Here is a 13,207-nt window from a genome sequence, read left to right as displayed (position 1 = left end):
ATTTCGCAACTTATCGCATCTTAGCTTCCGAACAGCCCTCATACAAGACTTACATAACGTTAAGAATTTTTAATTGCGGGGGCAGTGGGGGACACCACCGATCAGTCTTCTAAACTTTAAAGGTACGAAATAACCGGAAGTGATGACATTATCACGCGATCTGAAGTGTCAATAACTTGGATCTTAAGAGTATGTAACAACACTTGACAATAGCAACTAATTTACGCATGTCTCACTCCTAAGTGCTCTACATCCCTCAGCTCTTGAAGAAGAAGATGAGACCAACTGATGAAAGTTTTGCTTGGTGGTTATCACTGAAGAACCTACTGAATCTTGTTACTGATATTGGTAATATAAATTACACTGAAAGCAGTAAGCTCCTCAACAATGAAAATAAAATTGACTTGCACTCATTACAGAACTGTTTCGTGAGAACGTTATGGTGGTTAAAATCTGTGATCAAGTGGACTATCAAGAACAATTCGTAAAGGAAAAGTGATGTCAACGGGAACTACCATTTCTCCTACGAGGGAACACTAATTCGATAGGAATACTGTAGAATGATCAAGGAATCACCTCGAGGTGAAAAAAAGTCCTGTAGCTGTACTATATAAAGGGGAAGTGGCTCAGGTTCTAATCGAGCAACTGCCTTGACATTTGCAACAGCTTTATGAAGACAACTGTTACCTTGTGGACCGGGCTATAACACAGGATTTTGCTGGGATTTTTAACAGAAATACATATGTGATCACGTAACATCAAACGACGACTTCTAATTGCAATGAGACTACCAAGGAAATGACAGAGTGATTGTGAACAACGATGACAGTGTTTTAATAAACTGCTTAATTCGGAAGAGCGCCAACTATAGAATAAAATGTGGAACAAATTTATGTGCCGAATCACAAGCCCAGGAGAAAACAAAGTTACTGTAAACCATTTTATCGATTTTATGAAGTACCGTGGCATACATCTATGAGGAATTTTCACATCTTTGGCTAAAGAATATGGAGTTTCCAGTCTAGAAGCTACAGTATATAACTATGGATGGAGTGTTTGACCCTATGGAACACCGTCTGAGAATATTCCACGCCAATTAATAGTATTTACAGCATGCTCCACTGTACTCTGTACCAATAACCTATATGCTGTGTACATTCCTGGATAGCTTGCAAAACAGCTGCCGTGTTGTATTTGCCTGTATTCTGCAACTTGTTTACTGAGGCAATAATGACACACAAATGTGACTGGCGTGCGAGTCAAAGTTCTGGAGAACCAACAATGAGAAAAGATTACAAACTGTGGCCTGTCGACCTGTTGTTTTTAGCATTTACCTGTAAACTATATGAAGATTGTTAAAAAATATTTCAATAAAGACAACATAAATAATATACATGAGTGTCACACTGCAGCTAGAGAAACATATTTTTCTCAGTCTAGGACATCTCCACAATACCGTCGAATATAGGCATAATGAAATTAAGACTGGTTTGTGTTAATAACGTTATTCCACAGGTCTTAAGAAAAAGAATCAATGTATCAAGAACATTAAACTATCCTCTATTAAAGAAATTGCTTCCTAAAATGCAGTTAACATATTATACATACGACATTTAAAACTGAAAATGGAATAGGTTGAAGTAAAGAAAATAAAACTGGATTATTTGCCGAAAACATTTGTCATGGAGCAAGAATATAAACTGCTACTGGAAAAAGTGCAAGCCATTTCTACAGTGAAAGAGAGGCTTACAAATTGCTGTATGCACATCATAAGGAAAAATCTGGATATGACTGGGAAATACAAGATATAAGCGTTTACTGTGAACAGCAATGGAAAGTGCTCACATTTTTATTATCTCTATGTCCATTTGGATCTGCTTAAAATGGTGGGTACACTTTATTTAAATGTCGTGGACTGCACATGCTAGAGCAGAAAATTCATTTGCAGAGGTAAAACTGATGGAATAACTAATTTAATAATAGTTCGTTGGCAAAAGATGTAAAGTTCCATAAAGCAATTCCACAAGAACGTGGATGATAAGAATCGACAATCTACACCCAATAAGATATGGCTTTCTTTGACCTTTGTGTAATACAGGAAATAGAAGGCAACAATAAAATTGCCGAATGCTCTGGCTAGAAGCATTGGAAGAGAGAAGAGAGCCAATTGTTGAGGGAATAAGGCAGATAGTTTACAGAAAAAAATATTAGATACATATTAGAATTTGAGTGCATACCTTGTTTGCCTTATCGACATATTGGTTGGAAAAGAGTTATATGACTACGATGTAAATTCAAATCATATATGTTAAAAGTTAAGCTGTGTGCTATCAAAACTATTCCACACAAACGCAAAGAAAGATTGCTTTCTGTGTGTAAGATTTCATTCAAGTGTACCTGTTTCCTTATTCGTTTCCCTACCAGGTGTATGGAGATTTCCTTAGCATCTAGCAGTGTTTCAGGTTCCATCACACAGCCAGAGTATGTACAGCGAGTTTGAAGGCTCATTTCTTCTTCTTCATCGAAATATCTGATCAGAAAAAAAAAACTTTTGTGAAGTCAGTGCTATCTGTCAGAGCCACTCAATATACTCGTACATGCTGAAACACATGGATTATTCTGGAAGTGGAATTATTTCAATATTATAAAGTGGATCGTAGATAGGTGTGCTGACTTTAGATGCCACTTTATTACCACCTAACGGAGGTGTCACCCATTTTTACTTTCTCTTATGTTGGTAAAACAGAATACAGATCAACTGCGGCTATAGAAGCTACTTGTTTTCTCGGAAGATCGATGATCTATGCAACAAAAGGGTATAATGTTCGAGGAACTGACTCATTCAATTCTGAGATCGTATCCCAACTGCACTATTTCGTGTGCACGCGCGCGCGCGCGCGCGCGCGCGCGTGTGTGTGTGTGTATTGGGGTCCAACTCTTTTTCCAGCAATTAATTAGATTAATACAAATAAGATATGAAACCTCCTGGTAGATCAATACTGTGCGTCATACCACGACATGAACCTGGAAACATTGTTGGGCAAGTGTACTACTACATGACCCATCCAAGCACGACTCGGGACCCATACTCACAGGTTCGCCTGTGGAACTTGCAGGACTAGCACTTCTGGGGGAAAGAATATTGCGGAGACAAGGCTTAGCAACAACCAGAAGGATGGTTGCCAGAATGATTCTCGCTATGCAGTGGGGAATGCTCTGATATGAAACTCCCTGGCAGATTAATGCTATGTATCGGACTGGGACACAAACCCTGGACTTTTGCCTTCGGTGGGCAACTGTGCTAAAGACTGAGCTATCCAAGCACGATTCACGAGGATATGAAACTTCCTGGCAGATTAAGCAGCTGTGCAGGTAGAAGGGGCTGAGTGGAGAGAACTGGGCGGTTTTTACGTTAGAAGGGCTCGGGAAAGTGTAGGAAGAGATTCAGTTTGAAAGGCTGCACGATAGACAAACCGTGTTCAGGTAGGACAGATTACAGATTAAATACTGTTGTGGTGGATTGTTTATTGCTGTAGTGAAACTGAAGTAGGTAGTTCCTATGAGTTAGTATGGGTAGAGGTTATACTTCACAACAGAATAGATTATTAACTGGTTTCTTTTACAGACCCCGGACACAGATGATGCAGTTGTTGAACAATTCAATGAAAACTTGAGTCACATTTCAAGTAGGTACCCCATTGATGGCGACCTCAATTTACTCTCTATATGTTGGCGAAAATACATGTTCAAAGTCGGTGCTAGGCATGAAACGTGGTCCGACGTCGCACTAAGTGCCTTCCCAGAAAATTATTTCGAACAACTAGTTCAGTAGCCCATTAAAAGTTTAAATTGTTGCGAAAACGTACTTTCCTGTTAGCAACAAATAATTGTGACCAAATAGGGAACAATAAGACGGATACAATGGTTAGTGACCACAAAGTTGTTGTAGCTAGACTGAAACGTAACATTCAAACTCATCATCAGTAAACGCAAAATGCATCTACTGAAGAAAAGCAGATAAATGTTCTCTTGATACCTTCCTAAGAGACAGTTTTCACCCCTATGAATCTAATTGTGTAAGCGTAGAGCAGATCTAGCTAAAATTCAAACAACTGGTATTGACGGTAACTGAGAGATACATACCAAATAATTTAATAAGAGATGGTACTGATCACTCATGGTACTAAACACAGGTGAAACGCACCTGCAGAACCAATGACAAAAGCATGCCACATTTATAATGACACAAAATCCTCAAGATTGGCGAAGGTTTATAGAAGCTCGAAACTCAGCACGAACTTCAATGCGAGACGCTTCTAATAGTTCCTACGACGAAACTTTATCTCGAATTGTGGCAGAAAAGCAAATGAGATGCTCGTCGTACGTAAAGATTACCAGCGGCAAAAGCAATGAAAACTGTCACCGCTTGATAACAATGTTCACATTACTGATGACAGTAGCGCTGAAGCAGAGTTACCAAACACCTGCAAACAGTTTTTCTGCTGCTAGAAGCAGCGTGTTCAGTATACCTCATAGAGATACAATGTGACCACCATTTTTTGAAGAGATCCAAAAGGGCATAGAACTAATATACAGTTTTCTCGTGTGTTCTTTTAACACATCACGTCCTGAGATCCATTATTTTCTGCATACACTCCAACATATGACCACTTTTCATTGGTATTTACAGTAAATACAGATATCTAGTACTCCCCAGTTCTATCCAGATTTTTCCATACGTTGTCTGCAAAGTAATTTCCAACCCTCACTTGCACATCTACAATGACCTTCTACTTTAGTAGTAATAGATCGTAATCCTTCTTCGTGGCAAATGTTTTCTCCAAATACTGCAGTTTTTTTTTCTCTGCTTTGCATTTCCATTACGAGTTTTCTATTTCATACACCTAACACATTAAATGAATTTTATCCATAGTGGATGCTGTCGAACTCCGTGACTGTTCCTTTATGGGGTTGTAGAAAAAATCCGCTACCAGTCACAATAATTGTGACTGGTAGCGGATATTTTTCTACAACCACATAATACATTAACAGCACTTAAGGGAGTAATTTTTTTAATAGGGAATGGGTTATCTCTTCTTGGTGCATAGGTTCTTTCTCTTAAGAAACCAATCCTAATCTGGAAATACACTGAGGTGACAAAAGTCATGGGATACTTCCCAATACCATGTCGGATCTCTTTTACCGGAAGTAGTGCAGCAACGCGATGTGGCATGGATTCAACAAGTCGGTGGAATTACTCTGCAGAAATATTGAGCCATGCTGCCTCTATAGCCGTCCATAATGCGAAAGTATTGCCAGTGTAATATTTCATGCACGATCTGAGCTCTCGATTATGTCGATGGGACTGTCCAGAATGTTATTCATATCAACGGTGAACGACTGTGGCCCGGTGACAAGGCAGATTGAGATCAATAAAATATTCTATCGTTTTTTGGGAATAAAATGCCCATGAATGGCTACAAATAGCCTGCAAGTAGACGAATAATCGATGACAGCTTCATTTCCAACAGAGGACCCAGTTTACTGCACATAAACAGAGCCCACACCATTATGGAGCCACCACCAGCTTCTGCAGTACCTCGTTGACAACCTGGGTCCATGGTTTCGTGGGTTACGCGCAAACTCTGACCCTACCATCAGCTCATACCAACTGAAATCGGGACCTATATGACTAGGTCAGCCGTCTAGGTTCGAATCGATATGCTCACGAGCCCAATAGATGAGCTGCAGGCGTTGTCTGCCGTTAGCAAAGGTTCTCGCGCCGGTCGTCTGCTGCCACAGCCCATTAACGTCAAATTTTGGACATTGTCCTAACGGATACGTTCGTCGTTCGTTCCATGTTGATTTCGGCTGTTATTTCACGAATTGTGGCGTGTGTGTTAGCACCGACAACTCACGTAAAGGGCGCTGCTCTCGGTCATTAAGTGAAGGCCGTCGGCCACTGTGGTGTCTGTGGTGAAAGATAATGACTGATATTTGGTATTCTCGGGACTCCCTCGACACTTTGAATTACCTATCGATTTCCAAAATGGAGTGTCCGATGAGTCTATTTCCAACTACCATTCCACGTTCAAAGTTTGCTGTTAGGTAGTCATACATCTCCTATTGTTAAAAGTCGCACCAAATTCTTGCGTTATAGCCAGATAAATAATGTAATAGCTGTCTAAACAAAGCTATTAAAAATTCCAGGCTGTTGCTTCATTAAAATATCCATTTTAATATTATCCACTTCCATTTATATAGTTTAGTCAAAGGGTTTCTATATTTCTTCAAAAAGGTTTCCAATTATTCCTTGCCAGTTTTTCCAAGGTGCATCTTTTTGTCACTTTACACTTCCATGTAGGAGACATCGTAGTTTTGCCTTCACACCGTGTCTTCCATAAACGAACTTGGAGAATTTGCCATGTAGATTACTGCTTACTGTATGCCGAATTTCTTTATTTAGTATTACAGGGATACCGCTTTCTATTTCTTCCTGACGGTCCACTTGATCCCATATTTTAAGCACCATAATAATATTAATAATAATAATAATACAATGCCGTTTTGTAATGGGTGTAACAATGCTTAAGTTTTGTTATCATTTTTTATGTAATTTATGTTGCCAACAAGATTCGTTAGGTTTTCTAATAATAACCATAAAGCAGTTTTTTTTAGTTGGTCTCGTCTTCTTCTCTAGCAGCTGAGGGATGTTTAGCACTTCGTAGCGAGATGTTTCGACACACCAAAAAAAACTAGTCTTTGCGGTTATCGAGTATTGCTGTACACTGTAGAGACCCTAGTGTTGACATCTGCAGTCTAACTCCACGCAGTTAGAAAGTCATTAAATTATGTATGCGAATGACTCTAAATACAGTATCTCTACAAGTCTTTAGCATATTCGTTGCAATTATCTCCTTTTTACTGGCGATTTGTCCTCCTTAAGGTCTGTTATGTTTTGTATTGCTGCTTATTAACATTACCATATCGGTGTCATGTACACTGACAGCTACAGGACCAATTTCGTACCTAACATGTATTCAGAAATTATACCACAGGGATTACTTTACTCAACCTATTCCATTTGTGTACTGAATATGGGTGACCAATGACTGAAATAATCTCTGTTTCCTTGTGACCTCTACAAGAGGCAAATGATATAGGCAGCATTATGCTCGTACCATCTTCGAAATTTACCTAACTGTTTCATAAGAGGAATGTGGACAGCAAGGTGTTACACATTAGTGTAGATGAGCGAAACAGGAAGGGAGATTAGGGTTTAAGGCCCCTCAACGATGACGTCCTTACAGACGGAATCATGATTGCGATAAGGATCAGGGAACTAAACTGACCATATGCTTTTGAAAGGAAGCTTCCCAGTATTTTCTTCAGCGATTCAAGGACACTATGGAAAACTTACTCCGAGATGGCCAGACTATTTCTGCGCCCATCAACAGAGTGAATGGAAGCTGGTGTTCTACATGAAAAAGGTCGATTTGATGTATAGGAAAAGTTACCACCACGGTTTTCTGAATTGCAAAAATGGGCATTTTCCTACTCAATGCTTATTTAAAGGAGGTAAGGAAAATAGTGCTCTGTGCTCTGCTGTTCTTCTACACAAACTCTATGGCTAAATACGTGATAAAGTGACCTGGAGTCCAGCCTATTCATTAGAACTAGCGCCGCCTTTCATCTACTTTTCGAGGATGGAATCTTCTCACTACAAAAATGTTGAACAAACTGCGTTCACTTGCAGGGGATTAGGGCGAAAAATAAGTAGACTTGTGACACAAAACATACGAGCCTTTCGTTGCAAACTGAGTACTTTTCATATTTCCCTTGTAATAGGGAAATCAAGAGCAGACGAAACACTCAGGAAACCTACGTGCTGCTCGTGCCACGAGGCGGAGGCAAATACGAGTATACCGCAGAGGAGATGAGGTTCAGTTGGAGCTTAGATCCACTGCAGGGCACTTCTGTGTTGGCGGAGTGGGCAACGTCGGCTGGTTAATTATTGACGAGAGTTGGCAGTGGAGTTAGCGCGCAGACGTGATTCTCGACGCACGCCCTGTAACTCGGTGCCGGAATAACTGGAAAGCTGCGTTATAACATCATGGGCACAGTAATGGATTCTTAGGTACACTGTACATGCCGAGCACGTCATCAACTTTACTCCGTACAAAAACACAAGAATAACAGGAGGGGGAATGGAAAAGCCGGGAGATATGAGAAGATTTCAGTTAGATTATCTAGTGGTCAGGCAGAGATTCCGGAATCAGATATTGGATTGTGAGGCCGCCCAGGAGCAGATACAGACTCAGGTCACAATTAACTCGTGATGAAGGGTAGGCTGTAATGTAAGAGACTAGTCAGGAAGAATCAATGGGCAGAAAAGTGAGTACTAAGGAATAGAGATATTTCCTTGAAGTTCTCCAAAGCTGTAGATAGTGCAAAAATGAATGGCTCAGTAGGCAGTTCAGTTGAAGAGGAATGGACATTTCTATGAAGGACAACCACAGAAACTGGAAACAGAAACATAGCTACTGGGAAAGTAACTGCGAAGAAAACATGTGTAGCAGATGAAACACTTCAGTTCATCGATGAAAGAAGGAAGTACAAAGATGTTCAAGGAAATTAAGGAATTCAGGGCGTTCAGAAATGCAATAAATAGGAAGTGCAGCGAAGCTATGGCGCAATTCCAGAATGACAATCGTGAAAAAATCAATAACGAAATGATTGTTGGAAGGATACAGAAAAGTCAAAACAACTTTCTGTGAAACTGAAAGCAATGGTGGTAACATTAAGAATTCAATGACAATTCCACTGTTAAATTCAGAGAAGACAACGGCTAGCTGGAAAGAGTACGTTGAAGGCTTCTATGAGGAGGAAGACTTATCCGATGATACGATACAAGCAGAAAAGGGAGTCTATACAGGAGAGATAGGAGATGCATTATTAGAATCAGAATTTAAAAGAGCTTTGAAAGACTTAAGATCGAATAAGGCAGAAGAGGTGTACATTACTGCTACAAAAACAAGGTGCAGCTTGTGTGTTGTTTTCGTAGCAACAATGGAAGGCATTGGGCTGATAAGTCTGATGTTGATCCTTGCTAGGTATATGTAAAAAGGTAAGAAGGTATTTAACTTTTAATTTTTGACCTGAGTATGTCTGTTGTGAGCTTTCACTAGTGTCTTTTAGCAATATAACTTTACGTAAGTAATCCTTCGACATTTTTCATCTTGGTTAATGTTTATGTCAAACTTACTTTTCTGTGCATTATTTTATAGGAATTTTAAAATTTCAGTCTGATGAAGACCTCTATAGAGGTGCCGAAACCTAGGTCAGTGAACTAAACTATTACCTGCAACCGGTTGGCTGTATTGTTTCTCTAATGGAAAGGTAAAAGCACCAGAGACACAGTTAGGACATTCCGGCTGATAATGGAAGCAAGACTAAAGAAGAATCAAGACCCCTTCATATGATATGTTGACATGGAAAATGCGTCTGACAATGCAAAATAGTGCAAGACGTTTGAAATTCTTAGAAAAATAGGAATAAGTTATATGTACAAGAGCCAAGAGGGGACAGTAAGAGTGGAAGACCAAGAACGAAGTACTCGAATGAAAATGGGTGTAAGACAGGGGTGTAGTCTTTCACCGCTTCTGTTTGGACTATACATCGAAGAAGCAATGACGGACATAAAGGAAAGATTCAATACTGGATTAAAATTCAGGGTGAAACGATATCAATGATAATATTTGCTGATGACATTGCTATCCTGAGTGAAAGTGAAGAAGAGTTACAGGACGTGTTGACTTGCATGACCAGTCTAATGAGTACAGTATATGGACTGAGAGTAAACCAAAGAAAGAAAATAGTAACGAAAAGTAGCATACATAAGATCAGCGAAAAACTAAACATCAGGATTCGTGATCAAGAAGCAGATGAAATTAAGGAATTCTGCTACGTAGGCGGCAAAATAAACCTGACGAACGGACCAAGGAGGAGATCAAAAGCAGACTAGCTCTGGCGAAAATGGTGTTCTTGGCCAACAGAAGTCTGATACTAATTTCTGGAAGAAATTTCTAAGAATGTACGTCTGGAGCACAGTGTTGTATGGTAGTAAAACATGGACTGTGGGAAAACCGGAACAGAAGAGAAACAATGAATTTGACAGGTGGTATTACAGAAGAATGTTGAAAATTAGGTGAACTGATAAGGTAAGCAATGAGGAGCTTTCCCGTGGAATCGACGAGGAAAGTAATATACAGGAAACACTGACGAGAAGAAGGGACAGAATGGCAGATATATGTCAAAAAATCTGGGAATAACTTCGATGGTACTAGAGGAAGCTGTAAAGGGTAAAAGCTGTAAGGCAAGACAGAGATTGGAATACATTCAGCGCATAATTTAGGACGTAGGTTGCAAATATACTCTGCGATGAAGAGTCTGGCACAGGAGATGAATTCATGGCCTGCCGCATCAACTCAGTCGGAAGATTGACGATTCAAGAAAAGAAATTGAGGGAGAGAAAAAAAGAGGTGCAATCTTTCGCTCCCTCTGTTCAATTTATGCAACGAAGAAGCGATGACGAAAGTGAAAGAAAGGTTCAAGAGTGGGTTTAAAATTTAAGGTGAAATGGGATCAGTGACATATTCACTGATGACATTGTTATTCTGAGTGAATGTGAGGAAGAATTACAGGATCTGTTGAATGTAAATAGCGGCCTAATGAGCACAGAAGATGAAGTGAGAGTAAATCGAGGAAAAACGAATTTCATGAGAAGTAGTAGAAACGAGAACATATTCAGGACTGATGATTACAACGTAGATGAAGTTAAGGTACATAGGTAGTAAAATATCAAACTGTATGAAAATAATTTTACCTTTCTTTAACCTACCTTTTAACACAAAATATTAGGTCTGTATAGCCTTGAATGTGTCTCAGTTTCTCCGTAAACCAGACTGATATCCGCCAAGAGCGTCCGCTACCAGTTTTTCCTTTCTACTGTAAATTATTTGTGTCAGTATTTTAGAATCACACCTGTCAGCACCTGTTCTCTTAGAATTTGCAGTTATTACATGCTTCTTCGAAGCCCGAAGGTATTTCCCCTGTCTCCTATATCTTGCACTCTAGGTGGAATGGTTTAGTCATGACGTACTCTCCCGAGAATATCAGTGGTTGTGATGGAATGTCGTCTACTGCAAGGGTTTCGTTTCGGCGTAGGTCTTTCAGCGCTCTGTCAAATTATTCTCGCAGTATCATATATCTAATCTCATCTTCATTTACTTCCTCTTCTGTAACACTGCCTTTCTGTACATTCCATCCATCTTTCAGCCTTCCTTCCCTTCTTCAATCAGTATTGATTTTGTCCCAGAATTAAATTAAAAATACTTATCCCCCTTTCTCATTAATCTGTACGTTGGTCACATGGCAAATACTGCAACTGCAAATCCTTTCCAAAATAGTGCCAGCTGGGACTCACTACCAGCTTCCTTACAACCAGTTTGTCCCGTATTTGGCTGAAAAGAACCTGACTGTGCAGTGTCTAAAAAGCTCAACAAACCGCTCGGGCATTAGGGGTAGAGAATGAAAAACAATTAACATAATGATGAATGTTAATATGTAATAAATTGAAATTGTGGCGTTACTGGCTTGGAGACCCCGTCTGGTGTAGTTTAGCCACCTAGGGTAATTCACTCTGACGTGACTTTGGCGATCGGCACGCCGATAAACACGACACGAAAAGATAGGACAACACTAACACTCAGGCTCAGAGTGAATTAAATCCAGGATTCGCGATCGAAAAGCAACTAGGCACTATTCCATGAGCTGCAGGTTAATGTAAATAATTATGTAGACAAATAAAGCACTGTATGAAGAAGAACTGAAAAGAATGTGTGGTGTTAGAAGTCTGTGGAAGATACAAACAGAAGAGACGTGTTAATAAGATTTACACTTCCACCTCACGAATAGTTAACCTAGTGATGAAAAGAGCAGTAGAAGGATATCGCGGTAAACACAGATTAACAAGGAGACTACACAGCAATCGGATGTTAGTTTTTTTATATAAATATTTTAGATACACGCAGTTCAAAACTCGAATGTCGAATAGAAAAGCAATAAGATGCAACTCCGAGAAGTTTTCGAGAAAATTTAAAGTTTCTCTGGTGTCTTTAATATCCTAAAGTAAGAAGGCTCTTAGGCAGTGTTGTATTGTGGTAGAATGCTCGCCCGCCATGGTGGGGAAGGGGAGGGGGTGGGGTGGTTGAGCTCGATTCCAAGGTGACGCATATGTTTAAACAAAGTTGGATGTTCCACGAGGATCTCCTTCAAGCATAGAGTAGATGAGGATGGGAAAATAATCAGTAGTGCTCAAGGCTAGTAATGGCTGGTTCGAGTCTTGTTTCGTTCATTATTTTTCCGATTTTATTTCTCTGTGCAGTTCGAATATCTGTGTCACTTAATTACAAAATACATCAGTTACATACGAATCAACACATACATAACGGTCATTTATATGAAAACACATTTGTTTCTAATGACATATGGCACTATAATGCATTTTTCATTCTAAATGTAAATTCTTTTATAAAAGATTGTTAATAAAGAATGTTTACATTTAGAGAATAGCAAGTTAACCTTCTTTTCACCTTTATGTATTTTGTGCTTCACAGAAATGTTCATGAAATACGCATTTTTCTCTACAATTTTACGATGATGTTTATGGAAGACGATCATTCTACCACAGAGCCACATTGTCTGTCGAAGAGTCGATCTTACCTTGTGCTATTAAAGACGAAACTTAAAAGTCGACTCTCTTGACAATTGCTGGAAAATGCATGAAACTACTTTGGGATATTGATATTTGAGTGGTGAATATAATCACGCTATATACCCAAAGTTTGTGTCCTACAACCTTGTCGAGCTGCAATTCACAAAAATCCATGTGCTCGGTCGTATAACCTTGTATTGTATGTTAACCGGGGACCTAGAAACGACGGAGAGGCTCCGTCCCCGCCGCAGCCGCAGTGGTCCACAACCCCACGAAGACTACCGCAGTCCACTTCACCCCTCCGCCGCCCCACACCGAACCCAGGGTTATTGTGCGGTTCGGCCCCCGGTGTACCCCCCAGGAAACGTCTCACACCAGATGAGTGTAGCCCCTAAGTCTGCGTGGTAGAGTAATGGTGGTGTACGCGTACGT

This window comes from Schistocerca americana, chromosome 2, assembly GCF_021461395.2.
Source record: "Schistocerca americana isolate TAMUIC-IGC-003095 chromosome 2, iqSchAmer2.1, whole genome shotgun sequence".
Taxonomy (NCBI): Eukaryota; Metazoa; Arthropoda; class Insecta; order Orthoptera; family Acrididae; genus Schistocerca; species Schistocerca americana.
This window is presented reverse-complemented; position numbering follows the sequence as displayed.